General features: G+C 37.3%; 1 protein-coding gene across 1 annotated transcript in view; it reads left to right on the plus strand.

Moving 5' to 3' along the window:
* The window catches only part of LOC126188387 (hemicentin-2-like), a 724,732-nt gene that overhangs the window by 97,106 nt on the left and 612,215 nt on the right, over positions 1–15,411 (plus strand). The window lies entirely within an intron of this gene.

A 15,411-nucleotide genomic window follows, 5' to 3' on the forward strand; every position in this document is an offset into this window, starting at 1 on the left:
GTCATTCACCTTTGGAATTTGTGACATAAGCTTTTTCAACTTATTGTTATGCCTACATCTGACTTTATGCTGTTCTTTCATAGCTATTATACTGACAAAATCTAATGCATGGTTGAATTGTGTGGGAGTAAGTTGTTTACCTAGCTCTAAATGTAATCTATATAACTGGTGGTTTAAAAACTGCTTCGTTCTGTGTTGGTTTCGGATATCAGATTGGAGCCATATAATTTCACTTCTTTCTTTAGCTATTTTCGCTGCTTTGCTTTGACTGTTGATGTTCACTTTGACATATTTTGGAGTTACATTCGCACTTAAACACTTTTTATTGAACTTGATACTAAGAGTTGTTCTTTGTAACTTAATTTTGTACTTTCTGAAGTCATGTAAAGCTCTTAGTACCTGGCTAGGTAGTGTCAATAACAATTTGTCCATTATATTTGGACTGTTGAGCTCCGTGGCCGTGGATAATGATATTTCGTTGTAAAAATACAGCAACCAGCCATTTTTTAATGCGTTTTATTCATGCCAATATGCATTTCGGGTTTGCACCCATCTTCAGCTGGCAAATTACATGGATTTTCAGTTACTACAGTAGTACAATCTCGACAGCAGTTTGGATGCTGCAGCAGGCCTGTGCAAAAGCAACGATTCCAATCATTTACTTCAATTTCGCGAGTTTAAAGTTACGCACTATCAGTTGTTCATTTTACTTACATTCTCCTCTCCTTGTTTTTTCTTGGCTTTTCTTCTTTCTTGCAACAACACAAACACTTTTTATCCCATATTTTACACAGGCGCACTGTGTTATCCGCCATGTTGTCGACTGACAGTTTTTGTTTACATACAAATGGTTTATCTATGGACAGAGTTATATATTTTTTTTTCGAAAGTTTTGAGGTTATAAGATAAGCTACTGTTTTCTAAACATTGACTTGGGTGACAGACGTATTCTAAGTACAATGTATACTAATTTTTTTTGTGTTGAAGATAATAAAGTAACGGAACAGCTTAGCTATTTTATATGACAGCTTTCCTACAGATGGCAAGCTTACATATTTTTCTTTTGGCTGTTTTGTGGCATTCTTTAATGTTGTTTTGTTATTGTATTTGTTTATGTGGGGATTTATCTTAGAGTTTAGTTCATCTACAGATAACACAATTAATAAATCATCCTGCCACCCGGATAAACATAAGACGGCTTCATACAGAGCAATGCTAAACAGAATGCACAAAATACCAATAGAAACAGCTGACCAAATAGAAGAACTAAACACCATCAAACAATTGCTTACAATAATGGTTACATTCAAAATTAATAGATGAACCCCTAGAAGAAATCGAAATTTATTCACATAAACATGCATCCCCTTCTGACATACTTAACGACCAAACAGAGCTACTAAACCGAATTTTTCTGAAAAACTTCCACACTCTACTTATCAAACCACTCACTAAGCACAATAAAAAAATAACATAATCTAATATAAAACTAACAAATGCATGTAATTGTGTAAAACATAAAAATCTTAATTCTATCTTTGTTATATTGTAAATGTACGAATTACTGTGTTGTATAAATGTGTTATGTTACTTTATTATCTTCAATACAAAAAAAATAGTATACATTGTACTTAGAATACGTCTATCACCCAAGTCAATGTTTAGAAAACAGTAGCTTATCTTATTACCTCAAAACTTTCGAAAAAAAATATAACTCTGTCCATAGATAAACCATTTGTATGTAAACAAAAACTGTCAGTCGACAACATGGCGGATAACGCAGTGCGCCTGTGTAAAATATGGGATAAAAAGTGTTTGTGTTGTTGCAAGAAAGAAGAAAAGCCAAGAAAAAACAAGGAGAGGAGAATGTAAGTAAAATGATCAACTGATAGTGCGTAACTTTAAACTCGCGAAATTGAAGTAAATGATTGGAATCGTTGCTTTTGCACAGGCCTGCTGCAGCATCCAAACTGCTGTCGAGATTGTACTACTGTAGTAACTGAAGATCCATGTAATTTGCCAGCTGAAGATGGGTGCAAACCCAAAATGCATATTGGCATGAATAAAACGCATTAAAAAGTGGCTGGTTGCTGTATTTTTACAACGAAATATCATTATCCACGGCCACGGAGCTCAACAGTCCAAATATAATGGAAAAATTGTTATTGACACTACCTAGCCAGGTACTAAGAGCTTTACATGACTCCAGAAAGTACAAAATTAAGTTAGAAAGAACAATTCTTAGTATCAAGTTCAATAAAAAGTGTTTAAGTGCGAATGTAACTCCAAAATATGTCAAAGTGAACATCAACAGTCAAAGCAAAGCAGCGAAAATAGCTAAAGAAAGAAGTGAAATTATATGGCTCCAATCTGAAATCCGAAACCAACACAGAAAGAAGCAGTTTTTAAACCACCAGTTATATAGATTACATTTAGAGCTAGGTAAACAACTTACTCCCACACAATTCAACCATGCATTAGATTTTGTCAGTATAATAGCTATGAAAGAACAGCATAAAGTCAGATGTAGGCATAACAATAAGTTGAAAAAGCTTGTGTCACAAATTCCAAAGGTGAATGACAATGTACCTTCCACTAAGCATAAATTCTCCAAACGTCTAGTAAATTCAACAAACATCATCTTCAGTGATAAAGAAATAAGTTTGCTGAATAAAGGGCTTCAACATAATATCACCCCACCTCTGACTGAAAATAATATTAAAGAATTAATAGTAGGCACCAAAATAGCCTGCGATACTGCAAAACTAACTCAGAATGATCAGATTGCCATAGGCCACAAAGTTAACAATTTTATCACCAAACAAATAGAGAAAACAAATAATAATAATAGTATAAAGCACCATGACACTACAATACTTAAAAGTGTTAATAAGAAACTAAGCGACAATAAAGCTTTAGTAGTAAAAGCAGATAAAAGCAATGCTATGGTTGTAATGTATGAAAGTGAATATGTAAGAAAAACCATTGAATTTTTCAGTAACAATAATATAGTAGAAATTCAGTCTGATCCCACTCTTAAGTTACAGAACAAACTTAAAAATATGATGAAAAAAGTGGTTTCCTCTTAAATACAAAAGATATACATGAATGCACTGTTATGAACCCTTATGCACCACGACTATGAGCACAACCCAAGACCCATAAAGTTAACTGTCCCATACGTCCAATTGTTAATTCTCGGAGCAGCCCAACTTATAAGATCAGCAAGAAACTGAATGAGATCCTTAGCAACACATTCAAATTTGAAGAGACATACTCAGTAAAGAACAGTTATGAACTTATTAATTGTCTAAAGGAAATTCAGATTCCTGATACTGCTAGGTTCGCATCACTTGACATCACAAACCTCTACACAAACATACCGGTCAAAGAAACAATAGAAATAATTAAAAACAATTTACTTAAACATAAAAATTTGGCATTACCAGAAATATATGAATTCATTGATCTATTAACACTAGTACTATCACACAACTATTTTTCTTTTAATAACAAAATGTACCAGCAGAAATAGGGCCTGGCTATGGGTAGCTGCCTTGCCAGTTTGCTTGCAGATATTTTCATCAATAACTTAGAATGTAAATTTTTTAAAGAAAACCCCCAGATAGTAAACAAGATAATTTATTACAAAAGGTATGTTGATGATATAATAATCTTATTTGATGGCACAGCAGAAGAAATTGATAACCTTGCAAAAGAAATGAATAAAATGCATCAGAACATCTTCTTCACTGTAGAACACCAGACAGAAGTAGGTTTAAATTTTCTGGATCTCTGCATAAGTAGCTCCAACAACAAACACAAATTTCAAGTATACAGGAAACCAACATACACAGATAACACAATTAATAAATCATCCTGCCACCCGGATAAACATAAGACGGCTTCATACAGAGCAATGCTAAACAGAATGCACAAAATACCACTAGAACCAGCTGACCAAATAGAAGAACTAAACACCACCAAAGCAATTGCTTACAATAATGGTTACAATCCAAAATTAATAGATGAACTAAACTCTAAGATAAATCCCCACATAAACAAATACAATAACAAAACAACATTAAAGAATGCCACAACACAGCCAAAAGAAAAATATGTCAGCTTGCCATTTGTAGGAAAGCTGTCATATAAAATAGCAAAGCTGTTCCGAGGAACAGATATCAAAATCAGCTACTATACAAATAACATAATAAAGGACAAAGCTATCCATAACATTAAAAATAATACCAAACCGTACAATCAATCAGGAATATACAAACTTAACTGCAACTCTTGTCCAAAAACATACATAGGCCAAACAGGGAGAAACTTCAGCATACGGTTTCGAGAACACATGGATGCTCTTCGTTTAAAAAACTTAAATAAATCCACATTCGCCCAACATGTAGCAGAAGAAGAACATCAAGTAACAGACATATCCCATAACCTACAGGTTCTCCACCTAGCCAACAAAGGAAAAAGAATGAACCTCCTAGAAGAAATCGAAATTTATTCACATAAACATGCATCCCCTTCTGACATACTTAACGACCAAACAGAGCTACCAAACCGAATATTTCTGAAAAACTTCCACACTCTACTTATCAAACCACTCACTAAGCACAATCAAGTAATAACATAATCTAATATAAACCTAACAAATGCATGTAATAGTATAAAACATAAAAATCTTAATTCTAACTTTGTTATATTGTAAATGTACGAATTACTGTGTTGTATAAATGTGTTATGTTACTTTATTATCTTCAATACAAAAAAAATAGTGTACATTGTACTTAGAATACGTCTGTCACCCAAGTCAATGTTTAGAAAACAGTAGCTTATCTTATAACCTCAAAACTTTCGAAAAAAAAATATATAACTCTGTCTATAGATAAACCATTTGTATGTAAACAAAAACTGTCAGTCGACAACATGGCGGATAACGCAGTGCGCCTGTGTAAAATATGTGATAAAAAGTGTTTGTGCTGTTGCAAGAAAGAAGAAAAGCCAAGAAAAAACAAGGAGAGGAGAATGTAAGTAAAATGATCAACTGATAGTGCGTAACTTTAAACTCGCGAAATTGAAGTAAATGATTGGAATCGTTGCCTTTGCACAGGCCTGCTGCAGCATCCAAACAGCTGTCGAGATTGTACTACTGTAGTAACTGAAGATCCATGTAATTTGCCAGCTGAAGATGGGTGCAAACCCGAAATGCATATTGGCATGAATAAAACGCATTAAAAAGTGGCTGGTTGCTGTATTTTTACAACGAAATATAATTATCCACGGCCATGGAGCTCAACAGTCCAAATATAATGGACAAATTGTTATGATTTTTTCTATTTCACGGATATCGACTCCTCTTCCTATCATTTATTATACAACTGGAGGAAGATGTCATCATAACCTGAGGACCTGCCTTTATTAGCTATGTATTTATTCCACCCAGACATGGTGGTTTCCTATTTTTCATATGCTTCACAACGTCACAAATTTCATACGAGGTTATTTGCTATGTACATGATCATGGAGAAGATAAAGAAACTCAAACCAGGAATGTTACATTTGACGGAGGAGACAAACATTTATTAAGCTGTAACCACAAAAAAATAAGTAAAAGATTTTGTTCATACCTATAGTTCAAGGGCAGATTATTTCAACACAGATAAAAAGTCAGTCGTCAGCTGCACAAAACCTTTATTTGGTATAAACGTGTTTTCACACGTGTAGATCTACTTTAACAAAGAAAGAATATGTAATCAACCGTGGCCTAGTAGATACTAAGAATAACTTTGCCTGAATTAATTTACAGGAACCACAGACACTTTTAAATCAGGATAGTCGGATGCAATTTGGAACCTCTAACCTTCCGACCAGAAGGCTAGTTTTATTTTTATTCATTTACACGTCTAGTTCCGTACGACCAAATTGAGGATCAAATCTCCAACGTCATGGAACGTGTCAGTACATGAAACTACAACATGAAAGTAATAAAAGATAAAAATAAAACGTTTAAGAAACCGGAAAAAGTCAAACCATAAGTTTAAGTGTACGCAGTTAACAATGACACAAGAACGAGCTTAATTTGTGAAGTAACTCCTCGACAGAATAGAAGGAGTAACCCATGAGGAAACTCTTCAGTATCGATTTGAAAGCACGTGGATTACTGCTAAAATTTTTGAATCCTAGTGGTAGATTATTGAAATGGATGTCGCAGTAAACTGCACACATTTCTGCACAAGAGTTAAGGTAGTCCGATCCAAATGCAGGTTTGATTTCTGCCTGTTCCTATCATTTATTATACAATTGGAGGAAGATGTCATCATAACCTGAGGACCTGCCTTTATTAGCTATGTATTTATTCCAACCAGACATGGTGGTTTCCTATTTTTCATATGCTTCACAACTTCACAAATTTCATACGATGTTATCTGCTATGTACATGATCATGGAGAAGATAAAGAAACTTAAACCAGGAATGTTACATTTGACGGAGGAGACCAACATTCATCAAGCTGTAACCACAAAAAAATAAGTAAAAGATTTTGTTCATACCTATAGTTCTAGGGCAGATTATTTCAACACAGATAAAAAGTCAGTCGTTAGCTGCACAAAACCTTTATTTGGTATAAACGTGTTTTCACACGTGTAGATCTACTTTAACAAAGATGGAATATGTAATCAACCGTGGCCTAGTAGATACTAGGAATAACTTTGCCTGAATTAATTTAGAGGAACCAAAGCTGCTTATTCTTGCGAATAAGCTAATATTGTTAACAAGAAATAACATTAAGGAACATACATATTTAAAAGCCAATGTCAAAATACCCAGCCTCGTGAACAGGGGTCGACAAGAGGTTCGTGAACTTACACCACTTATTGCCCGAAACGCCCGTTTCTGAGCCAAAACCATCCTTTTAGAATGGGAAGAGTTACCCCAAAACATAATACCGTACGACCTAGGCGAATGAAAATAAGCAAAGTAGAGTAATTTTCGTGTCGAACGATCACTCACTTCTGATACCGTTCGAATAGTAAAAATTGTAGCATTAGGTCTTTGAACAAGATCCTGAACGTGGGCTTTCCACGACAGTTTACTATCTATCTGAACACCTAGAAAACTGAACTGTTCAGTTTCACTAATCGTATGCCCATTCTGTAAAATTAAAATGTCAGGTTTTGTTGAATCGTGTGTCAGAAACTGTAAAAACTGAGTCTTACTGTGATTTAAGGTTAGTTTATTTTCTACAAGCCATGAAGTTAAGTCATGAACTGCACTATTTGAAAACGAGCCAATATTGCACACAAAATCCTTTACTACCAAGCTAGTGTCATCAGCAAACAGAAATATTTCACAGTTACCCATAATACTAGAGGTCATATCATTTATATAAATAAGGAACATGAGTGGTCCCAACACTGATCCCTGGTGCACCCCCCCCCCCACTTGACCATACCCCACTCAGACCCCACATCACAACCATGCTCAACACTGTGAATAATGACCTTTTGCTGCCTGTTGCTAAAATAAGAGGTGAACCAATTGTGAGCCAATCTTCGTATTCCATAATGGTCCAACTTCTGGAGAAATATTTTTTGATCAACACAATGAAACGCCTTAGTTAAATATGCCTAGCGATCGAAACCTTTCGTTTAACCCACCCAGTAACTCACAGAGAAAAGAGAATATTGCACTTCCAGTTGTTAATCGACTGCTAAAGACGAACTGTACATTTTGTAGCAAATCGTGTGATATAAATGATCTGTTATTCTTGCATACCATACACAGCCTTTTCAATAACTTTAGCAAATACTGATAGCATAGAAATAGGTCTAAAATTGTCTATATTATCCCTTTCTCCCTTTTAAGAAACCGCTACTTCATTCGGTGTAGCCATAGTACACAGTAATGTTTTCCAAAGAAGTTATTACTCAGCGTTTGACATTCGAGGAGTTATAAAACCCCCTCCATTCATTGTCACCGCCTACTATCAGGGGTCTGGAAATGGTCAAGTTACAAACTAGTGCCACACTGCTCGTTGAATCCTTTTTCCCGAAAAAAAAAACACTACCCGACCTCACAGTACCACTTCCTTAAGCTCCTCTTAATTACCTTTTACGCGTCAAGCAATCTGTCTTGAATATCTTGTAGCACTAAAACTCCTAGAAAAGATGATAAATGGCTTACACACACGCTATGGGCTTTTATCAAGGCGAAACTTTCACTCGTCATCCTAATTCTTGCTGGGAGTAATCCACCAGGAAGTTTTCCCATATATTTATTAGTCTTACAGCAACCTGTTTTTAGAAACACAACTGTCAAGTGATGTATGCCCCGTTAACCACCACTTAGGGCTAGCACGAGCCTGCTTACCTTATACTACGTAAATAGGGGAATTATTGTGTGGTACACATCGAGCTGCATCTGCAGCCGATAATATTTACTGTTTCGGCATATGAGAAGTATTCGGAACATTTGCTGCATGCCGGACGCGGTATTGCAGCGGCCTACATGGAATTCGTATTCAGGAAGAACTATCAAGAAATTCTACATAGGCCAATGGAAATTATTTTAAGATAACAGAAAGCTTTATTTACTAAACTCACAGTCTATTTCCTACGAAATTCTTACTCAATTAATTTTGTGTTCTGCTTTAGAGGCATCCTATACGACGAGTCTTGGGGTTCTATCCATCTTTCTTCCTTTTCTTAATTCACATATGCTCGACTTGCACTATGATCGTGTCTTTAAGAGAGCGAGGTCTCGAAATAAAAGACAGGTTTTACCTTTTCATAACTAACCAATCTTTCAGCTTCGTTTGCACTCCAATTCGTCGAATATTCTGTCGAGCATTTCATTTTGACGTTCATTTATTAAAAAAAAACCTGTGTTCATCTAATCTACGTATTTCTAAGATTCTGTTCCAGTGTGTAATTAACAGTTACCGTATGGTTCTTGATACGCCTAATTAACTTTTATAATGTTTCTATTCAGAAAGAAGTCGTAATGATTTGTTCAGTGTACCGAAAGTCTTAAACAATGCAGATGGCAATACCTATGAGGTATTTTCTTCGATAATGAAAGGTGGCAACGGCATCTCTGTGGATATTAGAGTGATCTAGTGATGGTTGTGCATAATGGTTATGCTTAACAAATACAAACGAATTCGCGATTTACATGGTTCTTGAGATCAGTCTAAACAAACTAACCTGTATAAGAACGGAATTTAAGCCTTTAAAATAACAGATGTACCAGCTGCAACATTGCAACTTAAGTACATTATAATTATTCTTAGTCCAGGAAAATTCATTTATTTTTCATCTAGGCGAAGTTGGTGGTAGTTGTCCTTCACGAAATTACTTAATAACTTAGTCTGAAGTGTTTGACTTACAATAATATACTTATATAATTAATTACACTGAACAGACTAAATCATTCTCAGGCGCATCATGTGTTAATAGTGATTCACTCCTCCACACGCCCTCTATACTACTGTGACACTAACAATTGTAGGTTACTAGTCTGCAGGACGTGACAGCCTAAGGACAACTTTCTGCAGTAGCACCGACTTACCCAGAAGTACTGCAGGTCATGGGTCGCCAGATGTAGTATACCGTCTCGTATGTTTTTAGATGATGTGCATATTAAAACTATCTTTATCTCAATTATTTTCTAGGGGGCGTGAGGGGGTGGCTTGTCACAGTAGTGTATCTATGTAGTTCTGAACGAGTCTGCATACATTTGTGACATCATGGGAGCTGGTCAGTTTCCCGCTCAAGAAATCACAGTCCCCAACCCCTCTTATTTCTGACGTCATAACTCTTGTCACCACGTAACACACGCCAAGCATTGCCCCCTTCCCCTTCTCTACCCTCTCCTACTACTCATTGACGCCCTCCTTTCCCCTTTCCCCTCTCCAGCCAATCTCAGCGTAGTCTTAAAATGAAGCAGCCAATCGGAAATTAATTTCAATAAATGAATAAAATAAATTTTAAAAAGTGGGCGGAAATAGCGTAGTTGCGCTTTCTCCCCACACGGCCCAATGGACGGAATTGACTAGAGGTGTTGGAACCCTTGTTGAGACCTATGCGTCCGGACTCATTCTTGTGCATTGCTTAGTCACAGAATGTACACACGTAACGATATCATTCCATAACTTTTTGGCTGTGTTAAGACAGGGTGAACTCATGATCCAAGCCATAATCCTAAGTTCACTGCTGTTTCGATAAATCATTCTGCAGCAGTTACAGAGCGATAACATGTCGTACTGTCCTGATGAAGCGTAGTAATTTCATTAGCATTTTCTACCACCAGAATGCATTCAAATATTCTTCAAGCATTACCTCATACATAAATACATACATACAGTAATCCTTGTTCCATTGGTCATGAATACGACATTTCGTAATGATGTGGAACGTGTCACTTTAACAAAAGTTTTCTTTACACAAAATAATTAATATCTTTCTTTTTTATTTTCTTTACTTTTTATTTTCTTTTTCTTTTTCTTTTAGCTTTATTTGTATACGGTTACTACTTCATATCTAAGAATTCATCTACTGAGTAGAAGGAGTTCTTATTCAGGAATTCTTTTAATTTTCTTTTAAACGTTGGTTGGCTATCTGTCAGACTTTTAATACTATTTGGCAAGTGAATAAAGATTTTTGTGACAGCGTCATTCACCCCTTTCTGTGCCAAAATGAGATTTAATACAGAATAGCGAAGATCATGCTTTCTTCTAGTGTTGTAGCTATGCACTTCGCTGTTATTTTTGAATTAGGAAGGGTTATTAATGACAAATTTCATAAGTGAACATACGTATCGCAAAGGTAGTGGGAATATCACGAGTTCCTTAAATAAATGTCTGTAATGTGATCTTGGGTGGGATCCAGCTATTATTCTGATTACAAGCTTTTGTGCAATGAATACTTTCTATCTTAGTGACGAATTACCTCAAAATATCATATAATAGGAAAGCAGTGAATGGAAATAGGCATAGTAGGCTAATTTACTGATATGTTTATCCCCTAAATTTGCAATGAACCCAATAGCATTAGTAGCTGAACCTAACCGTTTCAGCAGTTCATCAATGTGTTCCTTCCAATTTAATTTCCCATCAATGCACACACCCAGAAATTTTGAGTGTTCTGCTTAGCAGCAGACTTCTGTTTTTTAGTCTACATTTATCAATGGTGTTATGCCGTTTACTGTACAGAATTACATAAACTGTATTTTCTCAAAATTTAGTGAGAGTCCAGACAACCATTTAATAACGTCACACGAGGTTGGGTCAGCCAGAGAAATCTGCGGTTGCTGAATACTGCCTTGACACGGGACACGGCATGAATTATGAAGAAACCAAGATCCTCTCGCATGCTTCCACATACTGGGACTCCATCATCAAAGAGGCGGCCGAAATACGTATAAGCAGTGACCTAATGAACAGAGACACAGGGTTTCACCTGAGCAACGCCTGGGAGCCAGCCTTGGCGGCACTAAGGATTCGTCAGCCGCACATTAGCAACCGCACCGAGTCAACGCAGATGGGAAGCCTCAGCGCAGATGCTTAATTCGCGCGCCAACACCTCGCGCACGCGAACGGGGTCCGTCGCTCCCGGCCGCATTTTCCCGCGCCGCGGCGCGCTTCCGCAGACCGCGACCCGTTTCTCCAGCAGAGCGCCCTGGTAGTCGACACTGTCTACGATTGGTTTTCGATGACGTTATGCCCCGCTGGCGCTTGCGCTGTTCCAGAAAGCCAGCATATAAATTGGCGAGCTTCTCAGCAACGCGACAGTAGCACCTGAAGATGGCGGGCAGTTGCCTCGCTGAAATATTGTGCGGTTTCTAAATTATTATCCGGCGTAATTCCCGGGAACCTAACAAGCATTTAATAAACTTCTGAAAGAGATTATTTACAATTTCCTGAGATGATTCCTGTATGTTTCGTGTGATTATTATACTTGTACTATCAGTAGAAAGAACTACCTTTGCATTTTCGTAAATATAGAGTCGCAAGTCGTTAATATATATTAAGAACAATAAAGGACCCAAGACTGAACCCTGTGGGACAACAATTCATCATACCCACCAGTAAGAGGACTCTGCTGATATTTGTAGACTATCTGTACTGTTAACTTCACCCTTCTCCATTGTTCCAGTTAAGTATGAATCAAACCAATTGTGCACTGTCCCATTCATACCACAATATTAAAGCTTATCTAGAAGAATTTCATGATACACATCCAAAAGCCTTTGAGAGATCACAAAATATCCAGATGGGTGATAATCGGTTATTAAATGTGAATAATAGTGAAAGCATATACAGCATTTTCTGTTGAAAAGCCTTTTTGAAAACCAAACTGACATTTTGTTAGTACTTAGTTTTTACAAATATGTGATGCTACTCATGAATACATTACTTTTTCAAGAATTTTGGATAGAGCTGTCAGAAGTGAGATTGGGCGGTAGTTGTTAGTATTAGATCTATCCCCCTTTTTATGCAATGATTTAACAATAGCGTATTTCAGTCTATCTGGAAAAATAGCCTGTTTCAATGGGCTACTAAATATGTAGCTGAGAATCCTACTTATTTGTTCGGAACAAGCTTTCAGTAGTCTCATTTACTGTACCAGTCACTGATCCCTACTGCCGGACAGTGAAGCCTAAATGCGACAATTTTTAATACTGTGCAGACGATGACAGCCTTATCTATGTCCCACTTGGCCACAATGTTCTTCACACACAGGTTCCTTAGCTTCAAGAAGCATACGCTGCACTCTCACGTACCCACTAGCTCGATACAACTGAAACTGGGATTCATCGCGCCACCCTACAAACCGATGTGTATCATTCATCAGTGACGATCTTCGTGGGCACCTTTCAGTCGTTATTTGCCGCTGTGTCAGCAAAGGTCACATCAGCTGTTGGTTACCGAACGTTAGGGGGCGAAGTTTAATCCACAACATCCTGCTTTAACAAACTGCTGGTGCCCCACAAGCAAATCGGTGGTGATCTGGCTAACAGTAGTTGATCGACTGGTGTCGCTCTGCAGAGGCCTCAAGCACTAGTGGTCGTCTTGTGTGTTGGTTTGCTCGTGTGCAGACATTTTCTCTGCTATAATGAAGACACGTAGTTCATACGGATGACTTCAGAAGCCTCCGATATGCGGTTATCCATGATCGTGTACCCAATACTACCGCACGTGCTTAACACGCGACAAATTGCCATGTTCACTACACTCTTTTCTCTAACCGGCATCATAATGATCCCGGTCTTCAGATCAAGCAAGGGAGCAATCCTTCCCATGACTACAATTGCTACTTTTTTGCTTTTTTCAATTGTCTGTTTGCTTGACCGGCTTTGACATTTACCTAATTCCCAACAGCACTTAGCCGATGGCCTCGTCAATACATAGTAGGATAGTCCATCACATAGAGTCTCCAGCAAATACTATTAGAGTCCTCCAGCAGGAGACTTGAAGTGACGAATGACCTTAGTACGTATTGACGAAGTCATCCACCATGGGCTATTGAGAATCACATAAATGTCCAAACTGGCCTAACCAGCATACAGTATACCTGAGGATTGACTGTCAGCCTCCATAGATTAAATTAATTGCTCTCAAATGGACTATACCAATAATAAGGCAGATTCGAACAGACAAGAAATAGTTCTCTACAAGTTCAGTGTGTCTTTTTAGACACAGTAGATTTTAAGTTGAATGCATCGTGATTTACAGGAATAACCTTGCGGTCTCTTTTTGTTAAATGGTTGGTATTACTTTACTGGAGAGGAGGTTAGAAGGAGGAGCATTTGGCTGATGAAATTCTGTTCGCACAAAGAGCTGTGGAAACATTTGTCAGTACTGACAGACAAGGCTAGTTCTGGTGTTATAAATGATGGAACGAGTGTTACAGCTAGCTTAGAGACGACTGTTCCGTCGCGACGTTCACCCGCCTCATTGGCACACAGCGGGCTTCAGTTTGAAGCTTTTCTTGTTTCAGAGATTTCTTCTATCCTCACATCCCTGGCGGCTGCTAAAATCCACGTTTCCAGTGACATACAACGTGTCATTAGGAATGCAGTGCCGTGACAGTTGAAGAACGCCCGTGCTTTGCGATTATTAACGACCTTCATAAGCTCCCAGCTCGAGAACCATGTGTTTAACAAACCTAAAGACTGACTTCACAGGTATTTTCCCCATAAGGCACACACACGCATATTAAATAAAGACTGTAGTTTTCAGTATCTGATAGTACGTTAAAGTGTGCTCAGAACTATCCGAACACTCTTAATATTTTGCGCCATGTTAAACCAAAAATTACGTAAAGCAGGACTTTCCTTCGTACATGTTCGATCGAAGTCTCATTTATTTTCCACATCTAAATGGTTGTCAAGTGTCACAAGGCAGGCAGGCATAGACAAGAATAAACTTACTGACTGAGCATTTTGCTTGTTCCGACAAGACTCATAGCCGACTGGACATACTGAAAAACACCTGTGGCCACAACAGCATAAAGCGCACTTGTCGATGAGAGTAAACAATATCATTACGACGTCAAAACCTCATCTCACATCAAAGTCAGTCAAACATTCATTATTATCCACATCTATGTTGCTTATCGAGTACCACAATGTTCTTCCCACATGTAAAGTAACTGCAAAAATTTGTCATCAATGCAAAATGAAGTGCAGTGTTTACGTCAGTATAGTAATGTTAATATCCGCATTACACATTTCCTTCAATCGCTGCCTAAAACATGACTATGAACTCTAAAGTAAGTACAGCAATCATATTTCCATACCTTAATAGTTACAAATAACATGCTAAACTAAAATGGGACATAACAAGTTAGCCTAAAAAATAGTGTCATGGAAGTGTCCTGATCAGGCTTCTAACATTAGCCGTCTTTCTATGAGTGACACTACACAGTGAAACTAAATATTTCCTGAACTAAATTTTCTGTAGGGCTTATCAAGACTTACAATGGTATTGCTCCATCTGACATACAGAAATGGTGGTGATGTTTCATTTTGGGAAAATGTTATTGGTGGTTGATAGAATATACAGTCATCACCTAATGTTTTTACAAGTTATTGTGTAACGTTTCACCAACAACCCAGCGATGAAGGAGACCGTGTTATTTATGTAATTTATTATTCTGATCAGGAATTATTGGTTTTTATTACAAATGATTGGGTCTACAGGGTGTTACAAAAAGGTACGGCCAAACTTTCAGTAAACATTCCTCACACACAAAGAAAGAAAAGATGTTAAGTGGACATGTGCCCGGAAACGCTTAATTTCCATGTTATGTTTCAGCCGGCGTAAGTGGCTGCCTGCGGTGCGAGTCATTGTCTGTCTCTTTGTTGGCGTGTGTCGTTATTGGGATTTAGAGTTCTAA

Source organism: Schistocerca cancellata, chromosome 5, assembly GCF_023864275.1.
Source record: "Schistocerca cancellata isolate TAMUIC-IGC-003103 chromosome 5, iqSchCanc2.1, whole genome shotgun sequence".
Taxonomy (NCBI): domain Eukaryota; kingdom Metazoa; phylum Arthropoda; class Insecta; order Orthoptera; family Acrididae; genus Schistocerca; species Schistocerca cancellata.